We start from the raw sequence: 15,750 nt of genomic DNA on the forward strand, positions 1-15,750 counted from the left end.
AGTGTTACAATTTTTTCAGAAGGCAATTTGGCAAGGTCTATTTTTTAAAATACATATATACTTTGTTCCAGAAATTCTACTCCTGGGACCCTATTCCTTAGGAATATAAGTAGGAACCCATGAGGCCACATTACAGATATGTTTACTGTGAAACTGTTTGTAGGGGAACCCATTCTATAGCAATCTACAGTATTCAGCAGATTGGGTAGACTGGTCCACTCTCCCTCTAGTTAACCTTTTTATTGTGTGTCTACTTGCAAAGTCTGAAAAACTAAAGACATAATTCCCAGACTCCCTTGAAGTTAGTGTTCTAGACTGTGACTTAATTTCACCAGTCAGATGTACAAGTGTAGCTCTGACAGACATGATATGGGTCTTGAGTCAACAGCTCTGATAGTAGCTTCCTGACTTCCCAGGTTGTAGCTAGGGTGGCATGACTCTGGAACCAGCAGCTGGGACATCAGCTTCCTGACTGTGATGGACGTTGCACTTCCCTTGGGCGGCAGGTTCCATGGGACTATCGTGGGAGTCATCACTGGAGGCCCAGCCTAGAATCTGGTACTTGGATCCCTCTAAGGATTTGGGCTTCCACAGTGGCTCAGACAGTAAAGAATCCACCTGCAATGCAGGATACCCGAGTTCAGTCCCTTAATCGGGAAGATCCCCTGGAGAATGGAATGGCTACCCATTCCAGTATTCTTGCCTGGAGAATCAGATGGACAGAGGAGCCTGGAGCACTACAGTCCTTAGAGTCGTAAAGAGATGGACACGACTGAGTAACTAAACTTTCACAAGGATTTGGTTAAGTCCCAAATTACCTGTATTAAATCACTTTCTATTTAAAATAATTAGTTCCTCGATACAGAGAAGATTAGCATGGCCCTTGTGCAAGGATGACATGCAAATTCGTGAAGCGTTCCATATTAAAAAAAAAAAAAAAATAAGGAAAGAATTTGTTTTAGCAATTAAAAATAAAATAAAATAATTAGTTCCTGCTAGATACAACTGATCCAAATTATTGAATAAATTATAGTATTACATCTCCAGATCACGGAATATTAAAAGGATAAATTAGATCCATATAAATGACCCAGTAGAATCTAGAGTAGTAGCATACATATTTTCATAGGTACTTCTAAGTGTGAGAAAATGAAAGTACAAATGAGTATAATATGACCCATTTTTTTCAAAACAATGATCAACTCCCTGAAATCTCTATAAATATTAATACAAGGATCTAGGTAGGATTTCACAAGTATGGAGAAAATATTGGTTATGAATATAGGTAACAGGTGTCTGGCTAGGGAATAAGAAAGGGCTTAACATGGGGAGAGGAGGTAGAGAATAAATGTTCAAAAAAAAGCAAACATGACAGGATTTTGTGTATGTAAATTTATTGGGGTATGTATATTGCATGCATAAAAATTTCTTGAAAGGATAACCAACAATGTAACCTCAGTATGATGGGTGGGATTTACTTTCTTCTTTATATAATAATCAAATGTTTCTAATGAGCACTTTTTAAATGATCAGGGGGAAAAAAGATATTTGCATTGTAGAAAAAAGCAAAAGAAAAAGTGACTTACAATAGTAACAAAAGCTATAAGGCACCCAGGACTTAATCCCACAAAAGTTTAACAAGATCTTATTTTTGTGTATGGTGTTAGAAAGTGTTCTAGTTTCATTCTTTTACAAGTGGTTGACCAGTTTTCCCAGCACCACTTGTTAAAGAGATTGTCTTTTTTCCATTGTATATCCTTGCCTCCTTTGTCAAAGATAAGGTGTCCATAGGTTCGTGGATTTATCACTCAAAATGGATTAAAGATCTAAATGTAAGACCAGAAACTATAAAACTCCTAGAGGAGAACATAGGCAAAACACTCTCCGACATAAATCACAGCAAGATCTTCTATGACTCACCTCCCAGAATATTGGAAATAAAAGCAAAAATAAACAAATGGGACCTAATGAAACTTAAAAGCTTTTGCACAACAAAGGAAACTATAAGTAAGGTGAAAAGACAGCCCTCAGATTGGGAGAAAATAATAGCAAATGAGGAAACAGACAAAGAATTAATCTCAAAAATATATAAGCAACTCCTGAAGCTCAATTCCAGAAAAATAAATGACCCAATCAAAAAATGGGCCAAAGAACTAAACAGACATTTCTCCAAAGAAGACATACAGATGGCTAACAAACACATGAAAAGATGCTCAACATCACTCATTATCAGAGAAATGCAAATCAAAACCACAATGAGGTACCATTACACGCCAGTCAATATGGCTGCTATCCAAAAGTCTACAAGCAATAAATGCTGGAGAGGGTGTGGAGAAAAGGGAACCCTCTTACACTGTTGGTGGGAATGCAAACTAGTACAGCCACTATGGAAAACAGTGTGGAGATTTCTTTAAAAACTGGAAATAGGACTGCCATATGACCCAGCAATACCACTTCTGGGCATACACACCGAGGAATCCAGATCTGAAAGAGACACGTGCACCCCAATGTTCATCGCAGCACTGTTTATAATAGCCAGGACATGGAAGCAACCTAGATGCCCATCAGCAGACGAATGGATAAGGAAGCTGTGGTACATATACACCATGGAATATTACTCAGCCATTAAAAAGAATTCATTTGAATCAGTTCTAATGAGATGGATGAAACTGGAACCCATTATACAGAGTGAAGTAAGCCAGAAAGATAAAGAACATTACAGTATACTAACACATATATACGGAATTTAAAAAGATGGTAACGATGGCCCTATATGCAGGGCAGAAGAAGAGACACAGAAGTACAGAACAGACTTTTGAACTCTGTGGGAGAAGGTGAGGGTGGGATGTTTTGAAACAACAGCATGTATATTATCTGTGGTGAAACAGACCACCAGCCCAGGTGGGATGCATGAGTCAAGTGCTCGGGCCTGGTGGGCTGGGAAGACCCAGAGGAATCGGGTGGAGAGGGAGGTGGGATGGGGGACCGGGACGGGGAATACGTGTAACTCTATGGCTGATTCATATCAATGTATGACAAAACCCACTGAAAAATAAAAAATAAAAAAAAAATAAAAACAAACAAACAAACAAAAAAAAACCCAAGATCTCTAGGGAGATTATTTCTGTTTATTTACAGAGCTTTATACAATACTAATGTATTAGAGATCTCAGTATAACAACAATGGCAATTCTCTAAATCAATCTATAAATTCAAAACAATTCACCTAAAACTCAAGAGGATTTTTCATAGGACTTGATAAACTGATCTTTGAGTTCACATAGAAGAGTAAAAGGCCTGGAATAGCCAAGACAATTTACAAAATGAATAAGAAGAAAGGATCACCACATCAGATATCAAGACGTTATGGAAAATCAACTATATTCCAATAACATTTTTAAAAAGACGTTATGAATTTGCAATAATTAAAACAGTGTGGTATTGCACAGAGGCAGATAATACATAAATGACTAGACTAGAGACAGTAGCAATACACCCACATATATTGTGAAACTTGGTGAGTGACAGAGGTGACATTATACACTAGTGAGGAGGACAAGATAGCAACCAAAGAGGAGTTTCTGGCCTCCTTTCTGAATCCACCCTAGAGTGGCTACAAAAATCACTGGTAGGTCAATGAATATCAGAATATAATATAAAAATAAGAAATGTTCAGGAAGATAGGAAGTGGCTGTGTTTCAAATGCACATGGGAAATGGTAGTCTAGAATAGAAGATGGCAGGTGAAGGGTGGGGTGTAGAAGTATAGTCTCATTATATATTTTTCCCCCATCCACACTGTTCTGGGCAAGTCACTGCTCACCTCATCACTTCTGTGGGGCAGAGGAAGAGTAATGCCAGCACAGTGCCATTGGATATACTTACAACATATGGCAGAGCTGGAATCTGGCTGGTGGGGAGCAGCTAATAACAGGTGCAGATCAGTGCCTTAACTCTAAGCAGCCCTAATTCTTATCCTAATCCCAAGGAGGAAGCTTTTGTAAAAGAGCAGAGCTGAGAGAGGAAATACAGAAAAAGTCAACATGGGTGGGTAAGTAGGGAGTCATCAAGTCCAGACTGAAACAACAGAAGTCATCAGTGCAGGGAATATTTCCTACTGTTATACCACTCCATGACACCAGACATCATCTATGAACTAATGAGGGTCTAAGGCTGGATTTCAGTCTCCTCAACCAGGTATACATGACCTGTCTGCTGCTGCTGCTGCTAAGTCACTTCAGTCATGTCCGACTCTTGTGCGACCCCATAGATGGAAGCCCACCAGGCTCTGCCGTCCCTGGGATTCTCCAGGCAAGAACACTGGAGTGGGTTTCCATGCCTCCTCCAGAGGATCTTCCCAACCCAGGGACTGAACCTGTCTCCTGTCTCCTGCATTGACAGGCAGATTCTTTAAAACTGAGCCACCAGGGAACCCCAGTTTATCAGCAGAAGGGGATAACTGAGAAGCCAATTGTAATATCAGGTCAAGAAACCTTCCCTGGGAGAGTTAAGAGTAGGCTGCTGGGGCTGCTGCTAAGTCGCTTCAGTCGTGTCCGACTCTGTGCAACCCCACAGACAGCAGCCCACCAGGCTCCCCCGTCCCTGGGATTCTCCAAGCAAGAATACTGGAGTTGGTTGTCATTTCCTTCTCCAATGCATAAAAGTGAAAAGTGAAAGTGAAGTCGTTCAGTTGTGTCTGACTCTTAGCAACCCCCTGGAGTGCAGCCTACCAGGCTCCTCCGTCCATGGGATTTTCCAGGCAAGAGTACTGGAGTGGGTTGCCATTACCTCCTCCGTAAGAGTAGGCAGAAATGTTCAAAATAAGAAAAAAGTTAAGTGACAGGTAGCTTTGGAGTAAAAACTTAATATGAATCAAAGTAGAGAGAAAAACAAATTACAAGGAAATCTTTGAAGAAATAACGACTAATAATTTTCCAGAATTAGAAAAAAGATGTAAGATTACTGATTTAAAGAGCTCATAGAACACTAACAGGAGACATTAAGAACAGAAACAAAACACTGTAATATTCATTAAAGTGAAATTTAAGATCATCAAAGCCAGAGAAAATTCTAAAGGCTTCCAGAGAGAAAACTGTTATCACAAGGATCTGCTCCATAATAGTCTTCGTAGCCTCTGAGAGCCAGCAGGCAATGGTGTACTATGCAAAGCACTGAAGGAAAGCAAGTTCAAATCTAGGATTTTATATCAAAACTGCTATGTGTTAAATTTTATTTTCCCTCAAAAATTAGTTGATCAAAAAAAAAATTTGATTTTCCCTTACTTTCAATTTTGCCTTCATTTCTGAGGTGGCCTAATTTTTTCCTTCCATCTCTTGCCTAAACTCTGCCAGCTCCTGCTTCATTTCCTTCTGCTGCCTCATCACCTTGTCCCGAAGTATTTGCTTCCCTGTTCAATGCTCTTGATTTAAATAAATAGTTGTTAAAATCAGTTTTAAAAGTTCATGGTCAAATATTTAGTCAAAACTTCTATCTCCTAGTTTTCCCCACAAATGGCATTTGTACTCCTTTTGTCAGTTTTGATTTCTACAAAGAGGGGAAAGACAAACTTATGATTCCATCCTCACATTGAAATCCAATGGAAACTATTGCTTAAGTGTGAGGGTGAAATAAAAATATTCAAGTCCTCAGAGAGTCACAACACAAAAATGCTCTCTGAAAGTGTTCTCGTCTAGAAGAAAGTATATATAGAGGGTGCTGAGAGATGAATATTAGAGGAAAAGAGAAAGAACAGTCCCACACTAAAATTCTATGTGATCCCAACATGGTGCGAGTGTCCATCAGGGCTGTGTGTCTAGTTCTCTTGGTGTTGCAAACCTTCCCATTGGAAGCCATAGCATTTTGAGTTGGAAAGAGTCTCTGAGATCATATCTCATTTGGCAGGTCCTGGGGTAGGTCTTCAGAGGTACACTTTATCTTGTATTTAAATGTTCAGTGTGGCACACACCAAACAGCTAATATAATACTGGTTGAAGGTCACACAGACCACGAAGACAAACTCACTTGGTCACCTGACTCTCAATCCAGGGCTCATTCTCTTCTAATGCACCATCATTAAAATGAACTATCCCATAGACATAAACATTGCCTGTTCCAGTGTCTTATATTCATCAATGAGATATCATGACTTTTTCTCAAATTTTAGTCAAGAATACAAAATTACAATTTAAATTCTCAGGCTCTTTCTGGGTAAGTTAAGGGATAAGAGGAGATGTTTTATGTATTAGTCTTCCATTAATATAGAAATCTGACCACATGGGCTTTTAGACTAGTTGGGAAAGGAGCGGGGGCAAGGGGGGTGGGGAGAGGTGATGACAAGTGGCCTAAGTCTCCAGTGAAAAAAATGATCTTTAGCTTTGTGGCAGGGGAAGAGTGGAGTGGTGGCATATAGGTCACTGTTCTAAATGGTGAGGACCTACTTATTCAAATATTCATTGGCTTGTTCTACTTTGTGTCTCATCTTCCATCAATCTATCTCCCTATTCTTAAACAACAAGTCTGATAGTTCTGACCTAAAAAAAAAGATTAATTTTTCTCCATCCATTGAGGCTCTGGATTTAAAATTTTATTTTTCATTTACTCCTTTCTTCTTGCCAAACCACAAACTACTACCCTCCAAAAGGGTCTGTTCTGCTTGTTTTGGAGCTGCCGACTTTTAAAATACTTGATTCTGATCTCCAACCCCATTCTGGGCCTGGAGCTCAGCTCACAGCCAAGTAAAGAATAATCTGGAAAAGATGGTGGGATGAAAATATGTACCTTGGCTGTATGCTCCCTTCTGAACAGCGGACAACATTTCTATTTTAGATTTGAACAATTGTGTAAGTCTCTGGCTCAAAAGGGGACCATGTTTTCCTCCTTGATAGCTTGTGATGCTTCTACATGTCTCCTTGAGATCTCCACGGAAAATGAGATCTCTTTCTCTCCAGTTGAAAAGAAGATAATGCTGGGGTCCTGATAATGTCCAAACTCACTGTGAATGCCAGTGCTGTTGAGAGAAAACCTAACGAAACTTCTTCCATCTACTTTAAAAACGAGTTTAAATAATGACCTTTAATGGAAATGGCCAAGTGATAGGTGGGAAAATTGTTTTACTAGCATTATGCTGCATGCTAAAAAGACTTTAAGAGCATTGTGTATTTCATAAAGTAAAAATGAACCATAAATGTTTAGTATAGTATGCACACATAATCATGTATACTGACTACATATAATGTGATCATTACCAACTATTATAGTGTCAATAGTTTGCAAAGCATTTTCACTTATCTTATTCAGTCCTCATGATAAATTACAGAAGGAATTCCTTATTTTTGGACCATGCCAGTAGAGAGAGAATGGCATACAGGGAGAATGAGGGACTTGAGGCCCCAGGGGTTCAAGTGGTCATGACATTCAACTGGTATCAATACAACAGAATACAGAAAGTAAACGGTGAATCACAATACCTGATTCAAGGTGTTAGCTGTGGGGCTTTGAGCAAATGCCTTTAACATTTTTGGTTTCAGTTTCTATATTTCTAAAAGTGATATTGGACTAGAAGATCATGTTGTTGTTGTTGTTTAGTCGCTTAAGTCATGTCTGACTCTTGTGACCCCCTAGACTGTAATCTGCCAGGCTCTCGGTTCACGGGATTTCCCAGGCAAGAATACTGGTGTAGGCTGCTGTTTATTTCCTTCTCCAGGTGATCTTTCCAACCCAGGGTTAAACCTGTGTCTCCTGCTTGGCAGGCGGATGCTTTACCACTGAGCCACCTGGGAAGCCTTAGATGATGGGTGACTTCCCAGTCCAATCTTTTAATCCATAAAAATTGGTGGCTATAAAACATAAAGCAAAATTTATTTACAATATTTTTATACCAGGCATATTTAAAACTTCTTAGTAGGGAATGCTGATAGGAGTGATGATGTTCAAAACTTAATCCTAAAAATAGATGGAATTATTAAGAGATACCAGGAATATCAGAGCTTTTTGAATTACATGAGGCAAATAATCACACACAACCCCCTCTTCTTTCTACAAATCTTTGGAGTTGGCAGGGCCATCCTATTGATTGGGAGAATGACCTGTCTACTTCATATAAAGTTCTACACAAAAGCTCTAAAACTCTGAGCAAACCCTTTGTGGTTGACTAATTGAAAGATGTCTGGTAAAAATAATAGAACTATATTACTAAATAGATTGTTGAATCATGGAGTGACAAAAGAGAACTGTTAGTCAAATTCGCACATTTTGTAACTGGAAAAAACAGTTAACACAGTAAAAAACAGCAATAGAACCCAAACCCAAGACTCCTGATTCCCAACCTAGCTCTTTTCACCATGCTTTATGGCCTCCAGGAGCAGACCTGGCTTCAAGGAGAACAAGCACTTCAAGTTGTGGTAAATGTGAGCTCTTCCTTTAGGGGCAGCTGAGGCCACTTGTTTTTGGCACAAAGCTGTCTTTAAGGAACTGCTCATTTCTAGCTGGACAGGACCTGGCTCCCTGAGCTGTGCTAACATAATGCCACACAAAACACTGAGAATGACAATGAGAATATTGTCTGGAAACTAACTGCAGTCCTAATATATTATGTAGTATACTGTGATGGCTAAAGACAGCCAACTCAGTCTAAGTCCATTTTAAAACAACTTTAACAAGATTGTAAGAAATGATAATCTAAGTGTATTCTGCTTGATCAGATCACATCTGGAGTTCACTGCTCACTGATGGACCTACACAAAAGATCTTGACAAACTGGAGAATATCAGAAGTGGGCAAGCAGGACAGTGAGGGCTCTTTATTGTTTATTTAAATTGAAGAGTAGTTAATTTACAAGATTGTGCTAGTTTCAGGTATCAGCAAAGTGATTCAGCTTTATATACTTTTTCAGATTATTTTTCATTACTACAAGAAACTTAATATAGTTCCCTGTGCTATACAGTAAATCCTTGTTGCTTACCTATTTTTGTGTATACTAATTTTTATCTCCTAATTTACCTCTCCTGTCCCCCTTTTCCCCTTTGTGAATCAGAAGTTTGTTTCCTATGTCTGTGAGTTCTATTTCTGTTTTGTGTATAGACTTGTCTGTATTCTTTTTTAGATTGCACATATAAGCAATATCATACATTTGTCTTACTTCCCTTAATATAATATTCTCTAGGTCCATCCCATGTTGCTGCAAATGGCAATATTTAATTCTTTTTATGGCTGAGTAATATTCCATTATGGATTTTCTTGGTGGCTCATTGGTAAAGAACCCGCCTGCCAATGTAGAAGATGCAGGTTCCATCCTTGGGTCAGGAAGATCCCTTGAAGGAAACGGCAACCCACTCCAGTATTCTTGCTTGGGAAATCCTATGGACAAAGGAGCCTAGTGGGCTGTCCATGGGATCGCAAGGAGTCAGACATGATTTAGTGACTGAACATGCATGCAATATTCCATTGTGTATATACACCACATCTTAAGTCAATCATCTGTTGAAGGGCACTTGGGTTGTTTCCATATTTCAGCTCTTCAGTGCTGCTATGAACATTAGGGTGCAATCTTTTTAAATTAGTTTTCATCTTTTCCAGATATCTTTGCAGAAGTTGGATTGCTGGAACATATGGTAATGCTCTTTTTAGTTTTAAGGAATCTCTATACTGTTTTCCATAGTTGCTACACCAATTTATACTCCCACCAACAGTATAGGAAGGTTCCCTTTTTTCCACTCAGTGAGAGCTCTTTAAACTTCATAAGTCCCAGACGGTGTACACCATCCTCCAGTATTCAAAGTGCAACTACCTCTATTCCTCCTGCAAATCAGTGAAGTAGGCTGTAGGATAGATTACCCTTGTACTGGTGACAGAGAACACACCAGAGAGGCTGAAGTGTAAACTGATACACGCATCAACAGAGAAATACACAAGGTACAGTGGTGGTGCTGTTCGTTTGAAGAATGAGTACAAATTTGTCAGGAACTGAGCAAAAGGGTGATCCAGACAAAAGACACCTGGTATTTTCCCAGTAGTAGGTATTACTATGAAACAGATTCCCTCTCTGGGCATGAGAGTGAGATAGAAGACTTCCATAGAAGTCTTTTCAAAAACCAATTTTAAGCCTTTCAGAAGTCCCTTAGATCTTATGATATTTAGTAATTCTCTGGGAGGTTCTACTCAGGCCAACTGCTTTATATAAAACAGACCAGTTCTCTACACACAATCAACCAAAACATCAAAATATAAGTGATACATAGAACCCTTTTTAAAAAAGCAATTCTGAGCAGAAAGAAATCAAGAATTAAGAGATTTGAAAAATGGTTAAGGGAGTGTTAGCCTGCAAATAATTCAACTAGTGACATGCTTAAATTTTAGCCTCCTTAAAATAATTTTTGAGAAATGGCCTCTAATAATGAAAAATTTAGCCAATTCTGTCATTTTTTATGCCTTTACATCATGTTTCTTCTTCACAGCACCTATACTTTGTGTCAACATAAACTCCTTGGAAATGGAGAATACCTGTCTTGCTCATTGTTTTCTCAGAGCCCAGAATAGTACCAGACATATATTAGAGCTCCATTTCATTTATTCATTAAATGAGTGACTCTCTAGCTGATGGGATTGCCCCACAGTATAAGCAGTAGATATATACTTCATTAAGATTTGGTTACATACATTTTCTATATAACTAGAATTTGCAATTCTACCCTACTTTCCATGTAGTTGAAGCAGGCCTTTGTAACTTTTAAGACACTTGACATAAATGCCGCCATTAGTAAAAAGTAAAGATTTTTGGACAATTCACTAAACTCCAAGGGTGGCAAGAGAAGAAGGTGCACCAAGTACTTTGGCATCTTTAGCCCTGATCCTCCAATCCCTACAGTTGGTCAGATAGAATCAGATTCTAACTTTCATCTTCAAAGCGATTTACAAATACTGAATCCATTGTAACAGTTTGTACATTACCTCCACAGATCCAAGAAAGGACCATGGGAATAGCGACAAGATAGTTAGTTCCTTCCTATTCAAGAGCCAGTATCTATCAGGAGACACTGAATTCATCCTTCCAGAAATTAGGAGACACGCCATGTGTTTTTCACATTTTCTGGGTTATCAGAAAAGGTTTTGTGAAAGCGCTGGGACTTGGGACTAGAATGAGATGAAGAGGAGGCAGTTACAATAATTCCTAGTGTAAAGATCAGAACTACTGGAAATGGGCACTCGCACTCTTTTTAGCCCACTCTCCAATCAGTACTGTTTAACAAGACTTACATTAGAATTTGTTAACTTTGAACTTAACCAAGAACTTGATTTTTCATTTTAGACAGTGCTTGGTGTGACCTGAACTGACCAAATTAAAAACATTGGTGTCATCTTTGATTTCTCCTTCATTTTCAATTAAGTCATCAAGCCTACTGAAAATTTTTCAATTTTTCTCTCCTTTTTCACTCTTACTGCTAAAGGCTTATCACCTATGTCTGGACTACTGCAGCAGCTTACTAAATGGTCTCTAGCCTCTCTCTCTTCTAATCCTTATTTACCATTACTCTACGCAGTTTTAAGAACATTCAATTTCATCTGGTGATCCTCAATTTAAAAACAAAAATAACCCCAAGATAACCCTAACACCCAATGATTTCATGTGTAATGGTCATTCCTCAGTCTGGAGCTCAGGAAACTCTACAATCTGACCTTAGCTCGTCTAAGTTGTGTTATCATCATCTAGTACTACCATCATCATTTAGCAACTTCAGCTCCTCTATTTTAACCAGATTGGTATACCTAACAATCTCTTAATATACCACTCAACCCCCACATTTTGGTAATACTGACTTTACATGGGATTAACATTTTGAGGATATTTATAGAATTATCCAAATCCTATGCATTATTTAATATCCAAAGGAAGTTTCTTCTCTTCTAGGTCTTTCTGTATCATTTTGGCTTTGGGCTTCCCCTGTGGCTCAGGAGCTGTGGCTGTGCTTTGCTGGAACAGCTGTGAAGAGATACCTCACATCCAAGGTAAGAGAAACCCAAAAAAGATGGTAGGCACCGAGAGAAGGCATCAGAGGGCAGACAGAATGAAACCACAATCACAGAAAACTAGCCAATCTGACCACATGGACCACAGCCTTGTCTAACTCAATGAAACTAAGCCATGCCATGTGGGGCCACCCAAGACGGACAGGTCATGGTGGAAAGGTCTGACAGGATGTGGTCCACTGGAGAAGGGAATGGCAAACCACTTCAGTATTCTTGCCTTGAGAACCCCATGAACAGTATGAAAAGGCAAAAAGATAGGACACTGAAAGATGAACTCCAGGTTGGTAGGTGCCCAATATGCTACTGGAGATTAGTGGAGAAATAACTCCAGAAAGAATGAAGGGATGGAGCCAAAGCAAAAACAACACCCAGCTGTGGATATGACTGGTGATAGAAGCAAGGTCCGATGCTGTAAAGAGCAATATTGCACAGGAACCTGGAATGTTAGGTCCATGAATCAAGGCAAATTGGAAATGGTCAAACTTCCAAGGAGATGGCAAGAGTGAATGTTGACATTCTAGGAATCAGTGAACTAAAATGGACTGGAGTGGGTGAATTTAACTCAGATGACTGTTATATCTACTACTGTGGGCAAGAATCCCTTAGAAGAAATGGAGTAGCCATCAGAGTCAACAAGAGTCCCAAATGCACTACTTGGATGCAACCTCAAAAATGACAGAATGATCTCTGTTCATTTCCAAGGCAAACAATTCAATATCATGGTGATCCAAGTCTATGCCCCGACCAGTAATGCTGAAGAAGCTGAATGGTTCTATGAAGACCTACACGACCCTGTTAGAACTAACACCCAAAAAAGATATCCTTTTCATTATACGGGACTGGAATGCAAAAGTAGGAAGTCAAGAAACACCTGAAGTAGCAGGCAAATTTGGCCTTGGAGTACAGAATGAAGCAGGGCAAAGGCTAATAGAGTTTTGCCAAAAGAATGCACTGATCATAGCAGACACCCTCTTCCAACAACACAAGAGAAGACTCTACACATGGACATCACTAGATGGCCAACACCAAAATCAGATTGATTATATTCTTTGCAGCCAAAGATGGAGCTCTATAGAGTCAGCAAAAACAAGACCGGGAGCTGACTGTGGCTCAGATCATGAACTCCTTATTGCCAAATTCAGACTTAAATTGAAGAAAGTGGGGAAAACTACTAGACCATTCAGGTATGACCTAAATCAAATCCCTTATGATTATACAGTGGAAGTGAGAAATAGATTTAAGGGACTAGATCTGATAAAGTGCCTGATGAACTAAGGATGGAGGTTTGTGACATTGTACAGGAGACAGGGATCAAGACCATCCCCAAGAAAAGGAAATGCAAAAAAGCAAAATGGCTGCCTCAGGAGGCCTTACAAATAGCTGTGAAAAGGAGAGAAGCAAAAAGCAAGGGAGAAAAGGAAAGATATACCCATTTGAATGCTGAGTTCCAAAGAATAGCAAGGAGACATAAGAAAGCCTTCTTCAGCGATCAAAGACATAGAGAAAAACAATAGAATGGGAAAGACTAGAGATCTTTTCAAGAAAATTAGAGATACCAAGGGAACATTTCATGCAAAGATGGGCTCAATAAAGGACAGAAATGGTATGGACCTAACAGAAGCAGAAGATATTAAGAGGAGGTGGCAAGAATCACAGAACTGTACAAAAGAGATCTTCATGACCCAGATAATCAGGATGGTGTGATCACTCACCTAGAGCCAGATATCCTGGAATGTGAAGTCAAGTGGGCCTTAGGAAACATCACTACGAAAAAGTTAGTGGAGGTAATGGAATTCCAGTTGAGCTATTTCAAACTCTAAAAGATGATGCTACAAAAATGATGCACTCAATATGCCAGCAAATTTGGAAAACTCAGCAGTGGCCACAGGACTGGAAAAGGTCAGTTTTCCTTCCAATCTCAAAGAAAGGCAATGCCAAAGAATGCCCAAACTACTGCACAATTGCACTCATCTCACACGCTAGTAAAGTAATGCTCAACATTCTCCAAGCCAGGCTTCAGCAATATTTGAACTGTGAACTTCCAGGTGTTCAAGCTGGTTTTAGAAAAGGCAGAGGAACCAGCAATCAAATTGCCAATATCTGCTGGTTAATCAAAAAAGCAAGAGAGTTCCAGAAAAACATCTATTTCTGCTTTATTGACTATGACAAAGCCTTTGACTATGTGGATCACAATAAACTGTGTGATCACAAAAAATTCTGAAAGAGATGGGAATACCAGACCACCTGACCTACCTCTTGAGAAACCTGTGTGCAGGTCAGGAAGAAACAGTTAGAACTGGACATGGAATGACAGACTGGTTCCAAATAGGAAAAGTACGTCAAGGCTGTATATTGTCACTCCACTTATTTAATTTATATGCAGAGTACATCATTAGAAATGCTGGGCTGGAGGAAGCACAAGCTGGAATCAAGATTGCTGGGAGAAATATCAATAACCTCAGATATGCAGATGACACCACCCTTATGGCAGAAAGTGAAGAACTAAAGAGTCTCTTGATGAAAGTGAAAGAGGGGGTGAAGAAGTTGGCTTAAAGCTCAACATTTCAGAAAACTAAGATCATGGCATCCGGTCCCATCACTTCTTGGCAAATAGATGAGGTAACAGTGGAAACAGTGGCTGACTTTATTTTTTTGGGCTCCAAAACCACTGCAGATGGTGATTGCAGCCATGAAATTAAAAGATGTTTACCCCTTGGAAGGAAAGTTATGACCAAACTAGACAGCATATTAAAAAGCAGAGACATTACTTTGTCAACAAAGGTCTGTCTGTCTAGTCAAGGCTATGATTTTTTCAGTAGTCATGTATGGATGTGAGAGTTGGACTATAAAGAAAGTTGAGTGCCCAAGAATAGATGCTTTTAAACTGTGGTGTTAGAGAACTCTTGAGAGAGTCCCTTGGACTGCGAGGAGATCCAACCAGTCCATCTTAAAGGAGATCAGTCCTGCGTGTTCATTGGAAGGACTGATGTTGAAGCTGAAACTCCAATACTTTGGCCACCTGATGCAAAGAACTGACTCATCTGAAAAGATCCTGATGCTGGGAAAGATTGAAGGCACTAGAAGGGGACAACAGAGGAGATGGTTGGATGGCATCACCGACTCAATGGACATGAGTCTGGGTAGACTCCAGGAGTTGTTGATGGACAGGGAGGCCTGGTGTGCTGCAGTTCATGGGGTCGCAAAGAGTTGGATACAACTGAGCAGCTGAACTGAACTGAGTGGCTCAGTGGTTGAATCCACCTACAATGCAGGAGACATGGGTTTGACCCCTGTGTCAGGAAGATTCCCAGGAGGAAGAGATGGCAACCCACTCCTGTATTCTTTCTGGGAAAATCCCATGGACAGAGGAGCCTGGCAGGCTATAGTCTATGGGATTGCAAAGAGTTAGACATGACTGAGCACAGCTCATGCTTGCTTGCTTGCTTGCTTGCTACCATACTGGGGCTTCTTTCCACCATAAATTTCTATGAAAGTCATTGTCTATTCCATCAATTTTGCTAGGATCCTATTCCATCTTAAAATTTAACCAAATTCTTTCATGTTTTTGTGACATGTATGTGTCTTTTACCAAATAAACAGTAAGCTCCTGGTAAAGGTCCCTTGGGGATTTTCCAGTCTCATTTGTTATTCAGTCAAATTATTAATCCTAGTTAACTGAACCCGTAAATATTTAAAAGTTTTCTTTGCATGTAAAGATACCCGTCTTATA

At 39.5% G+C, this 15,750-nt stretch overlaps 1 non-coding gene across 1 annotated transcript; it reads left to right on the plus strand.

Annotated features, from left to right (window-relative positions):
• The first annotated feature begins 824 nt into the window (after positions 1–824).
• LOC136173851 (U6 spliceosomal RNA) lies at positions 825–928 on the plus strand. The gene has a single exon (XR_010664329.1). It is a non-coding gene; the product is annotated as a U6 spliceosomal RNA (small nuclear RNA).
• Positions 929–15,750: the final 14,822 nt, after the last annotated feature.

The sequence above is a fragment of the Muntiacus reevesi genome, chromosome 8, assembly GCF_963930625.1.
Source record: "Muntiacus reevesi chromosome 8, mMunRee1.1, whole genome shotgun sequence".
In the NCBI taxonomy this organism is placed as follows: domain Eukaryota; kingdom Metazoa; phylum Chordata; class Mammalia; order Artiodactyla; family Cervidae; genus Muntiacus; species Muntiacus reevesi.